This window comes from Microtus pennsylvanicus, chromosome 8 (assembly GCF_037038515.1).
Source record: "Microtus pennsylvanicus isolate mMicPen1 chromosome 8, mMicPen1.hap1, whole genome shotgun sequence".
NCBI lineage: Eukaryota > Metazoa > Chordata > Mammalia > Rodentia > Cricetidae > Microtus > Microtus pennsylvanicus.
The window spans coordinates 100469690-100482665 of record NC_134586.1 but is presented as its reverse complement, the minus strand read 5'-3'; positions in this window follow the sequence as shown (position 1 = coordinate 100482665).

The following is a 12976-nucleotide window of genomic DNA, read 5'->3' as shown; positions in this document are numbered from 1 at the left end:
TGCAATTACTCTGGCTGGTAGAAGGGTGTTGTGTGTGTGAGAGAGAGAGAGAAAGAGACAGAGAGGGAGACACAGAGCCACCAACACAGACAGAGAGCATGCCCGTGAACTGAAAGAGGAAGAGAAGGAAGCATGGGACTGTCTTCTAGTTCCACTTACGAAATGTCCTGTCTTGCAATATGAGTGGTATCAGAAGACCCTGTGTGAGGAGCCAGTATTGTCTGTCAACACCGGGGAGAGGATCAAGGTAAGGGAAGCTGATTCCAAAAGAATGTCCCCACGTGAAAGAGGCCACCCTAATTGCGGCAGCTGAGAGCCAGGAAAGCCATCATAGAAAACCCCTGACCTCCTCAAGTCACGCTGACAGGAAGTAGCAGACGGCAAGGACAGTACAACGGCACACCTGGCCAACTGAAGAGGGCTGTTTCCCAAGGCCACCTTCTGGAAAGAGCTTGCAGAGCACAGCGCTTAGGGACCTGCTGGTAATTGGCTCTGCTAATTGCCACTGGCTTAGTAAGAGTTTTCATAATTCAATTTTTGTTTAATGACTAAATAGAATTTACCAGGCCGCAGTGATTATTGAATACTTCAAGTTCTGTTCTATTATCAAATTTGAATGGATAACCATTGTTAAGTAGGCGGGAATAGAATGTGTTTGTGTGCTTGATGGCCGGGAAGTACCGCTTCTTGTTTTAGCTGCGCAAGGAGCTATGTTCTAATCAGGAAAATCAGTAAACTTATAAACGTGAGAGCCGTGAAATACGAGAGGAAAGGAAAACAGCACAGCAGCCTTCCTTGCTTATGTGTGCAGGCTCCCAGCTGTGCTCGTGGTGAGAGGAAAGAGAAAATGAAAAGGTGTTGGGCTGCCGCCAGAGGAGTAAATGGGATCTCCATATTCTATTTATTGCCAGAGCCAGCTTGAGGTCTATTCATAAGATACTTAGTTAATGCAAAGAAAATGACTTAGCTCTGCTTCAGGTGCGTCATCAAGGGGACGATGGGACGGTGTCAAAGCTGTCCCATTCTCCTGCTTGGTCTCCAGACAGCCTGCTAGGACCAACCTGTGAAGGACCCCATTCATTCTTCCTCTCCTTCTATTTTTAGGGATACCAGTTCCCACCTCCCCCTTGTTCCCATTGTTTCTCGAGACTTCTGCAGAGGAAATACCCAGGGACACATTTCCCTGACTTCCTTCTCTCGCTGTCCAGCTGGAATCCTGAATCCAATTATAAACCTATTAAAATGTATATAAATGGCTGAAACTGTAGCTTGCCTTTCCAGAGCCCAGCCGCTTCCCTTCGCTTCTAGAAGAAAGCATCATTTGAAAATCTTTCAAAATGTTTCAATGTATACGAACAAATTTTTAGTGGCCGCCTCAAATAGCTTCAAGTTTCAGTTGAAATAAATGTTCTTGGGTTTCAAATTTATACACCCCCAGCCACATGGGAGACTCAGCAAGCTACTCTTGTTTGTGATATGAGAATGATGTAACCACAGATTTGTCAGAGGCGGCCAGGGCTCTAGCACCGAGAGGTACAATAAAAGACGGTTCTTAAGGCCAAGCCGCTGCTTACAGCATTCTTAAATGCTTCCAGGGAAGCTAAAATACAAGATTAAATTATAAAATGTTCTCTACAAGATGAGCCATTTCTCAAGTATTTTTTTCTTGATTCTTCGTAAGTAATGGGACTCTCCCTGTTCAAAATAATATCCTTGTGTACCATTCTAGAACATCCTGGGAAGGTTTTAAAACACATTCCTTCATGGCTGAGGAGACACCCGTGAGGTCTGCCCTCCTCGAGGATTTATAGACGGTTGATGACTGTGGGGTAGGGAAGAGATGTTTTAGTGGTATAGCCACTGGTGAGGTGTCCATGCTCCTGCCAAAAAACCTGCACCAATATTCGTGTAAGCAACCTTGTAGGCGGAAGTTTCCCTGTCCTGGTAGCCGCTTCCCAAATAACAGACACAAAAAAAACCCTTAATATTAATTGTAAATGCTCAGCTCATAGCTCAGGCTTGTTACTAGCTAACTCTAATATTTAAATTAACCTTTATTGCTGAGGGAGGTCCTTCTATGTCTGTGTTGCTTTTATTGGTTAATGAATAAAGAAACTGGCTTGGCCTATAACAAGGTAGAAGGAAGGCAGAGTCAGAGAGAAGCCATGTAGCCCCACCAAAGCCAATTGGAACTTTACCTGGCAAGCCACACCCATGTGATGTTATACAGCTTAATAGAAATGGGTTAAATTAATATGTAAGAGTTAGCCAATAAGAAGCTAGAGCTAATGGGCCAAGCAGTGGTTTAATTAAGACAGTTTCTGTGTTATTATTTCGGGGCTGAGCAGCCTAGAAATAGCAAGGGGCCTCCCTCCAACACTGTATTTCTTATCTACGCTTTGCCACGTGGTTTGGTGCCTATTCTCAGTAAAACCTGTCCATCTTGCTTCTTTCTCTATCTCCTCGTCACTGCTCTGACTCTGCCCTTCTTTCCCCAGCATCCTCCACCTATACTCTGTCTGGCTATCAGCCAATCAGCATTTTACCAAACAAATCCGAGTGGCAAATCTTTACAGTGTACAAAAGGATTATTTCACAGTGCAACCCTAACAAAATGGGCCATGCCCCCTTGCCTCCAGCAAAGACATGAAAGTAAAAGAGAAACTAACTGAGAAGAGAAGGGGGTGGGCCAGCAAGGGTGCAAAGGGGTCAAGTGAAGGTAAGGGGGCAGATATAATCAGAACACACTATAGAGACACATGGGAGATCTCTGAGTTTGAGGCCAACCTGGTCTACAGAATGAGTTCCAGGGAAGCCAGGACTACACAGAAAAGCTCTGACTGGAAAAAAACAACAACAAAACAAAATAAATAAATAAACCTAAAGTCACACCTCCACTCCTATAGCTGTTTCTGCTTAAAACAAGAGAAAAATGCAAAAAGTCCGAGGAAAGAGAGGCCTAGGAAGAGAGATCGGTAGAGCTAGGGAGGTCCTGTGAGTCCCTCCTCACTGGAGATGGGTGGGCACATAATTACCTGGACTGCACAGACCCCTTAGAGAACCACACTCTAGCCCAGCTAATGAAATGGCTGGCTATAACCTAGAAAAGCATCCCAGAGCATAGAGAACATTCACATCTCCAAAGGACTAGGTGAGAACGAAGAAGCGCTTAGGTCTAAAGAGTGGGCAAAAATATGTAAATATCAAAGAGCCAATGCATAAGAGGTAGCTGTAGCATAAGTGTTATAGTCAGAGCTGTGTCATTTGCATGAAAAAAATCCCATCAGTGAGCAGTGGCCAATGCCATCCTGGAAATCAGCAGTTTTCTGGGCACCTGGGAGTGGTTAGCGCAGGCAGAGGCAGCAGAACCAGGTGTCCAGTGTGGTGGTGTGGCGGCCTCACAGACGTGGGAAGAGAAATGCTTGTAGCAGCAGGAGGTTGGGCAGAGTTACAAATCATTCAAATCACAGATTATACTGTGGTCCCATCACTCTGACCTGTTAAGAAACCATTATAGAGAGAGCCTTTGCTAGCTCACTGTCCAAGGGGAAGTCAAGGTCTTGGAGAAGACGTGGAGTGTAAGGCAGCTGGTCACACTGTATACACAATCCAGAGAATAGACGTAATGGGTACTGGTGCTCAGTCCAGTTCTTTTTAAAAAATTACATCTATTTGCTGTGTGTGTATGTGTGTGAGTCGGTGTGTGTGTGCATGCATGTGCACATGTGTGTGTGAGTGTGTGTGTGTGTGTGTGTATACACGCCTGCATGCTGTGGATATCTGTACATGCACAGAGATCAGAGGACAATACAGAAAATGAATCTCTCCTTTCACAATGTTGGTCCCAAGGATTGAACTCAGGACAGCAGGTTTGGCAAGTGTCTTTATTCATTGAGACAACTAGAATGACCAGTTTCTTCCTCCTCTTCCTGCTTCTGAGACTGGGTCTCACTTTGTAGCCCTGGGTGACCCGGAACTCACTACATAAGCCAGGCTGGCTTTGAATTCACAGACTGCCGCTGCCTTCCCCTTCTGGGATTGAAGGTGTGCAAATTTGTCCTTTTTATTCAGTCTTGGTTCCCAGTCCATGTCACTGTGCTGCCTCCATCTAGAGTGGGAATTCCTCCTTCAGGTGAGCTGATCTCTGCCAGACATCCCCAGAGATTTGTTTCCATGGTGATTCTAAATCCCATAAAGTTGACAATGAAATCTGACCACCACACTTCCTCTTCCTCCAGATGAGTGACACTTGCTCAAATTTCTCAGCGCACTCTGACCTGTATTCACCAGGAACCCAACTAGGGGAAACATTTGTGTTTCTGTGACCGAGAAATCTGCCTCTTATAAATCACCTTACACCAACCCCAGGATTTATACTGCAGTCATTCATGTTTATACTTTATCATTACATTAAGAGATCATTAAAAATCAGGGATTACAATAGGGTCTGTGTGTACGCTAAATGCACAGCCTTCTTGAAAATTCCCAGAATTGAAAAGTACGGTCCATTGAAAGAATGTTACAGCCACAGAATGTCACAGGAGAGTGTCTGGTCCTGGCCAGGAAGTCGCACTAGATGGCTGTAAGTATAGTTTTTATTAATTCATTGGTTTTTATCATTTGATAATTTCATACACACATTTAATTTTGATCAAATTCATCTCTATTTTCTCACTTCCAATTTGACCTCTATCTCCTGATCACTTTTACCTCCCAAATTCATGTGCTCCTATTGCAAACCCACTGATTTTATTTAGTGCTGCCTGAATGCTGTTGGGAATAAGGTCTCTGAGGGTACTTTACCCCTAATCTACGCTGGGATTTTGGACGAATTGCCTTTGTGATGTAGTCATGAGTGCTGTGCATTCACATGTCCAGTGGTCTTGTCGTGTCATATGAAGATGGTTTTACTACAGATATCTACCACCACTGGTCCTTATAATCTTCCTGCCCTTCTTCCATAATGGTCCTTGAGCCTTGGAGAAAGGATAGAGATGTTCCATTTCAAGGTGAGTACTCTGTGTATTATCTGCTGTTTGACTGGCCATGGATTTCTGTATCGACCACCTTCTACTGCAAAAGGAAGCTTCTTTCTTGTTGGTTAAGAAATCCATTGATCTGTGGCTATAATGCTATGTCATTAGAAGCCATCATAAAACCATGTCCATTTGGCAGATTGATAGTAGATTTCCCTTTGTGTCTGTGATCTGTCCTCAATAACAGCACCAGGTATGGGTTTCATCCTGTGGATCAACTTTAACTCTAATCAGAAAGTTGTTGGTTACTCCCATGACATTTGCGCCAATATTGCACCAGTAGCCATAGCTTGTTGGGACATTTGGTATTTGTACCTCATGGGTTCACAGCAAGGTAAGACCGTTAATTATTTTTTTCAACAACTATGTAGACTTGAGAAATCTAGCCAGTAAGGATGAAGCTTCAAGGTCAATACCCACTTTTTATCTCTTCATGTTCTATGACTGAAGTATGTGATGTCTTCAGCCATAAGGTCTTACCATCCAGTTCTAGAAGGTAACCAAAAGAATTGTAAGTCAACTGTGATGTTGTGGGCATTTCTATGATACTCCACTCACAGAGGTAGCCCACACCTAGCACTGGGTTTTCTTATTTGATAGCCCATGGTGTCTAGGAGATGCATGGTCCCTCCTCCATTAGAGAGTGTGGTGGTTTGAATGAGAATGTCCCCCATAGTGTGAAACACCTGAACACTTGGTTCCCCAGTTGGTGATTATGCTTGGGGTATAAATGAAGTATGGTCTTGCTGGAGGAAGTATGCCACTGGAAGCATGGTGTTTTATTTCTTGGCAATCATGAAGTGAGCAGCTTGAAGCTTCAAACTTTCCTCTCATGAGTTTCTGGCTTGCCTATGGCCCAGAGCACCAGTGCTCAGTAACTATGGACTGAAACCTCTGAAACAATGAGCAAGGAGAAACCTTTACTACTTGAGTGTGCTCCTCAGATGTAGAACTCTACGCTACCTGGCCAGCATCATGTCTGCCTGCATCCCACATATGTTCCACCATGATGATAATGAATGAAGTCTCTGAACTGTAAGCCAGGCCCAATTAAAGACTTTCGTTTATAAGAGGTACCTTGGTCATGATGTCTCTTCACAGCAATAGAACACTGACTAAGACAGATTCTAAATAGGAGATGGACATTCCAATTAGGAAGATTTCAGCAGAGAAAAAATGGACAAGATTCAGCTATGCAGAGGACTTTTTCCATCTTCAGAATTACCAGGAAACTGACTAGATGCACAAGGCATGAGTGTTAGATTTAGGCTTCCTGTGGATCCTTGAGGTTGAGATCAGGGCCATGTAGAAGCCCACATTCCTGTCTAACTCATATCCATCTACAGTGGGAGCTGTCCCCAGAACCAGGCTGACTATCTCCAAGGCTGCACAGGGACAGGCTTATCATCTCTCCATCCTCCTCAGGCTAACACCAAGGTACAGAAATTAGAGAGCGTGACTATGAAAATCTGTGAAAACTCAGGTAAAAAGTGCTCCACTGTTGTGAGGAGGTCTACTCAGGCATGCATGCATCCCTGGAGTGATATAGAAAAAGGAAAGGGTAGCAAAAGCAGAAACAGGAGAAGAGCATCCAAATACAGGCAAAACTTTGAAATTAAGAACTCAGGGGTGGAAAGTCCAAAGTCCTCCCCCCTCCATCCTGGTCTAGGGAGGAGGCAGAAATTTTTCTTTTCTCAACAATAAAGAAAGAAAGAAAGAAAGAAAGAAAGAAAGAAAGAAAGAAAGAAAGAAAGAAAGAGAAAGAAAGAAAGAAAGAAAGAAAGAAAGAACGAACGAACTCAGGGGTGGACTGCTTTTCAGGCTGATGAGTTGATTGGGGGAAAGGGAGGGAAATGAGAGGCGGTAATGGGGAGGAGGCAGAAATCTTTAATAAATAAATAAATAAATATAAAAAAAAGAATAGAGGTAGGTGGTGAAAACTAACCTGAATGTGGGGAGGAAGAAGGCAGAGTCAGTGAGAAGCCATGTAGTCCCCCCAGAGACAGAGGCCCAATAGAACTTTACCCGGTAAGCCAAAGCAACATGGCAATACACAGATTAATAGAAATGGGTTGAATTAAGATGTAAGAGTTAGCCAATAAGAAGCTATAGCTAATGGGCCAAGCAGTGATTTAAATAATACAGTTTCTGTGTGGTTATTTTGGTCCTGAGCAGCCGGGAACAAACAAGCAGCAGCTCACAGCTGTCTATAACTCCAGCATCAGAGTCAATGCATTTACCAGCCACGTCCAGCAACTGCACTCATGTGCATATACCCCAACACAAACATACTTGCATGAATATAATTAAAAAGCAAAAGTGAATAAAAAGAACTCAGGGGTGCAGCAGAGCCCCACAATTTAATGAGTGTGTACAAGCTTGTGAGTGATGTTTTTTAGACCATAGCGCACCTCCTGCAGCAAAAATACCTTGAGATTCAGCATTCCTGACCTGAGAAATGCAGAGTTGTGCCCTTAAAAATGACAATTATGAAGTTATCAGAATTCTGTGTAGTTGCATACTTATTATCTATGAAGCTCTGCAAGTTTACTCTCCTTCCTGGTGGTTGAAGGGACTTGATCCCATAGCATACAGCATGAAATTGTAGTTAACTGAAATGTAGAAATTATAAAAATTGAATGTGGTAAAGGGCAGGACAGCCTGTAGAGGCAGCCATGTGTAAACTGGTCCCAGCAGTAAACAGAGTGACACAGTCATTAATCAGCAAACGACAATCAGCTTGCTGTATTCATTTTACTTGGTGTCCTGCCAGTACAGGTATTTCTAGCTAGAAAGCATTGTGCTAGTTACATTTTCTGTCTCCATTGTGGGATGCCATGACCATGTCAAGCTATAGAAGAAAGGGATTGTTGGCAGCTTATGGTTTTCAGAGGGGGAGTCCCTGATGACTGTGGTGAGGAGCATGGCAGCAGGCAGGCAGGCGTGGCACTTGGGCAGTAGCTGAGAGCTTCCATCCTAATCTGCGAGTAGACGGCAGAAGGAAAAGAAAGGGGTGAGTATACACTGGGAATGGTCATGAAAGCCCATCTCCAGTGACACACCTATTTAAATGAAGCCACACCTTCTAATCCTTCCCAAACAGTTTCTGGAACTGGAGACCAGGTATGCAAATACGCATGGCTATGGAGGCCATTGTTGTACAAGCCACCACAGGAAAGATCTATTTGCTCACATGTCCCGGAGTTCAGTCCCGATGGCTGAGCTGCTGTGGTTCTGGGGCCGAATGAGACAGAACTTCACCACAGGGAATCCTGTGGGAAAGAGGTTTTCATCTCTAGATGAACAGAATGGGAGCAGCGGTAACCTTCAAAGGCCACCCCTGGTGACCTGCTTCCTCTAACAGGCCCTGTCTGAGGCTTTCACCATATTCCACAATAGTGACACCACCTGGGACCAAGCGTCTAACTCCCCTGTGTGAGGCATTTCATGTTCAAGCCATAACACTGCCCCATTTAGGTTCTGACACTTTGATGAAGCTCTATAAAGAGAATCTAATTAACGTGAAGTCGGTCAGATAGACTGGCGACATTTTAACCTGAACCTGAGAAGAACTGACTTACAGCAGGAAATCTCCATTTACCACCAGTCCCCACAGTAGAAACCCCACCGTGCAACTGTCTGTCTATCGCTGGCATTGTTCAGAGGCTCAAATAACAAAACACACATAAAAGTTGCACAAATTCAAGTACGGCTGGCTTGGATATCTGGAGAAATTCCCTGATTTGGATTTTAAAAAATGGTGGTGCTTGGGGGACTGCTCAGTGAAGAAACTGTTTGCCCCTGGAACCTGCTCAACTCAACTGAGATTGGATCTGCAGAACCCCCGCCAAAGACACAGCAAGCACTACACACATCTGTAATCTCCGTGTGTCCCTAAAGGACAGGGGAGGTGAGAAACTTCTCAGCCAGCAGCTAGTGTGACAGACCTGGGGGCAAATAATGAGAGCGAGCCTGTCTCAAAGAATGCAGAAGATGTGGACCAATATCCGATACTCACACTCACACCCACACCTGAGTGAACAGACAGTGGTCCAGTTACTGTAATCTGCCAAGACCACAGGTGCCTTATTGTCTTTCAGATGGAGTCGTGAGGGAGCAAGTGTCTACCTTGCAGCCTTTTCTTCGGCCATGTTCTTTTTAAGTTTCACCTCAGAAGAAGTACTTTCAACACCTGGTCATTCCCCACTCTGCCTCCCACCTGCCATCTTTGCTAATGTCCCTCCTCCCCCGCAACACAAAGCACAAGGGGAGGGGGACTGTACCCTTTTAGAGGTCAGAGGTGGCCAGAGGCAGCTTCCGCACCTTTTGAACTGTCATGATTCACAGCTGTGCCAATTCTCAGGCATGACCGGTTCAGGGGCTCATCTTCCTACCGTTCCACGATTCTCAGTACTGAACGGGAAGAGCGCTTATCATTCAGAAACAATTAGTTTAAGGTGTTCATTTGGATGAAAGCATCTAGAGTATAATTCAATTGCATTTCAATTATATTTCAATTCTAAGTCTTTCCGTTACAAGCCATAGAGATTGTATAATTCCAGCAACGCTGCCCCCAGCAATGGGGAAGGCCAGAGGCAGCTGGAGCTGGCAAGGGGGAAGCCCAGCAATTGTGTCTCTCCTAGCCGTCTGCTTGGTCCCCTCCTCTCAAGCTCTGGGGTGTATTTCCACCAACCACTGTCAAGTTTGTTTTCAGAAAATCCCATTTGATGGGGAGCAGCGTGCATGGCGCTGCTTAGCCCCTGACAGGCTATCCTCTGGCCTTTAGCTGTATACATTTTTAAGGCGGGCAAATATTTACACTTAACCTCCCAAGTCTTCACCTCTCACCTTTTCTGTAGCCTACGCCAAACCTTTTTATGTCCACACAAGTAATGGATCCTTTTAGGCTTGGCGTCTTCCACTCTTATTTACACTTTTTCGGGCTGATTTGTGGGAGGGTATTACAATGTTTGGAACACAGACACAGGAGGCTTGTGAACCTGCCGTGCCCCCCTCATGTCTGGTGGGGAGGGTTAAAAAGCTCCCAAAGTCAGGCTGACAAAGACACAGAGACTAAACCTGGCTTGTGCAGAAGGGCATCCAGAGGTAGTTGACACCTCCTCCCACCCCACAAGCTCCCAGCAGCAAACACCAGTCCCTCTCTGAGCTACAGCACTTAGGCTGCTAGGATAAACCCAACAGCATCGTGTTCATTTCCTCCTGAGCAAAGACCTATTGTTAAGGGTCACATTTAACCCTCACAGAGATTTTATTCCCCTCCTGCTGCCTTTGAGGACCTGGTCTCTGGTTTGGGCAGTCATAAACGTTCTCATCCACCTCTGGGGGAAATCACTAGAATATACAAATCAACCTGGAAGTGGTCTCTGACAGAACGGCAGCAGGAACAGTATATAGGGATGAAATCAGCCCCTGACCCCTGGTCACTTTCTCCACGTAACCCCTGTCAAACATCAACTCCCAGCATTCACTGGGCTACCTGTCTAGACTGGTGATAACCTCATTTTGGTATACCTTATTTCACCAACCAAATCTACCAGGCATATGCAGCCTGAAGCTGGGGCAGCCCCCTGAAGCTGCTCGTGAGGCTCCATTTCCCAGATGTACTTTTCTGGGTTGCTCAAAGTTCGTTGGCTCTGACAAGGATATCTATCTGCTAAAACAAAGGACGTTGGCAGTGGCAGTGAGCAGAGCCACAGCCGATTCTTCACCAGGCTGGGAGGAGGGGCGGTGGTGGTTCTGAACACCTGTGCAGGTGATGGATTTGCTGGAAGAGGGTGGACTTAAACAGGGTGCTATCACATTTCAAGGGGAGCAGATTGCACCTAACTGAGCGTCAGTTGGCTCAGACCACTGCTCCTGTGGGCATGGGGGGAGGGGCGTGTGTATGCCTAGGAAAGCTCAGGGCACAGTCTCTGACCCACAGTGTGGGCAGAGAAGGAAAAGGCTGTCCCATGCGTTCCCCTGTAGTCCCCCCACGCAATCCCCGGAACCCGGCCACTTGAGCTACCTACTGAAAGTGGCCTCATTCGGAGCTGGAAAATACCAAAGCTTGAAGAACTATAAACCTGATTTCCTGGGTTAACCTTTACAAGACCCTACTTTTCTTGTGACACAGGGTTTCTATACTATTGCAGTCATGGTTCCCTATACTTAAAAACTGGCAACCCAAACTCATTCAGCTGATAAGAGTGGCGTTTTGTCATAGTGACCAACTACCTGACAAGAGACACCTTCGGGAAGGGAGGGTCTGAGGGGGTCTGGCCAGAAGGTACATAGATGTGTGTCTCTGTGTAGACAGCAGCATGTGGGAGCTGCTTCCTCCTCACACCTCAGTGGTGAGGAAGCAGAAAGACAGCTGGAATCTGTCTACGGCCCTCAGGCTGGCCCTCCAGTAACCCAATTCATACAGCTATGCCCCGCCTCTGAGAGGTTCCACAGCTTCCCACAACAGCTGGAAACACTTGTAGTAGTAGGAGCGGCGGGCTGAGTCCCCGCACCCGGCCGCCTGAACGGCTAGCTTTACCCGAAATAATTACACGGAAACTGTATTCTTTTAAACACTGCCTGGCCCATTAGTTTCAGTTTCTTATTGGCTAGCTTTTACATATTGATCTAACCCATTTCTATTAATCTGTGTAGCCCACAAGCTGGCTTACCAGGAATGATCTTAACCTGCGTCTGTCTGGAGTGGGAGAACCATGGCGACTCCTTGACTCAGCTTCTTTCTCCCAGCATTCCATTCTGTTTACTCCGCCTACCTAAGGGTTGGCCTATCAAATGGGTCTAGGCAGTTTCTTTATTAATAAGAAATCACTCCCACATCATTTCCCCTTTTTCTGTTTAAACAAAAAAGAAAGGCTTTAACTTTAACATAATAAAATTACATATAGCAAAACAGTTATTAAGCAAGAATCACAGTTACAATATTTATATCTATTTTATCTTTTATCATAACAATGGAAAACTATAACTACCTATCCATTCTTCAACTCCATCAAAGACTCCAGAAGGATATAAGAGACATCTCGCTGCCTGGACAGTCACCCAAAGTTCTTTTGTACCGTTGGGGCATCCATCTTCAGCCTTCAGGCCCATAGTATCCAGCAGACATTTCCATGAAGCAGGCAATTTCAAAGACAGTTCAGTCACTATCTGCTGTGTCCTGCAGAATGTCTCGCAGACTCTTTCATGTATCAGGAACCCCAAAAGACCATCTCACCTTTAGGCAAGTTCAGCAGTCCTCTCTCTGCGGGTTCTCTGTGTCCATTTTATGCAACAGTCCAGGCATGAGCAGTTTCTTGCCCAAATGGCTATCAAACTCCATAAGGATCCTCTTCGATGCCCATCTTCCTCTCGAAGCAGATTGGTGCCGCCAGGAGCAGACATGTCTCATTGTCATGAAAAGTCCTAAGTTATTAAAATATTTTAAATGCCATATTCTGTAGCCTTTGAGAGATATGAAGAATGCCTATCTGAAATATATCTCTATATATCTAGAAAATCTAAGTAACATGACTACAAACTTGACTATTATTTATGATTATCCATCAACAACCTATATTTCCTAATTATACATTACATTTTAAAAATGAACTACACAATCACACCTTATTCAAGATCAAAAATACATATACATATAACAAAATTGACCTTAAAATCCATACCAATGCAAATTATTCATACCTATATCATATCCCCCTTTAAATGTAAAAGAACATTTACAAAAAATTTTTGGGAATATGGACGCAGTTTTTTCTCTCCAAACTGCTTCCTGCTGAATGGGGGCATCGTTAATTAGGTCTTTCATGGTATAACCTGTGTGCTAGTTTCATCTCAGTTGGCAGTTGAGCGAAGCAATTTTTTGAAGATGTTCACAACAACCTTTCAGGAGGGCGTGGTCTATCATACCAAATTGGAAT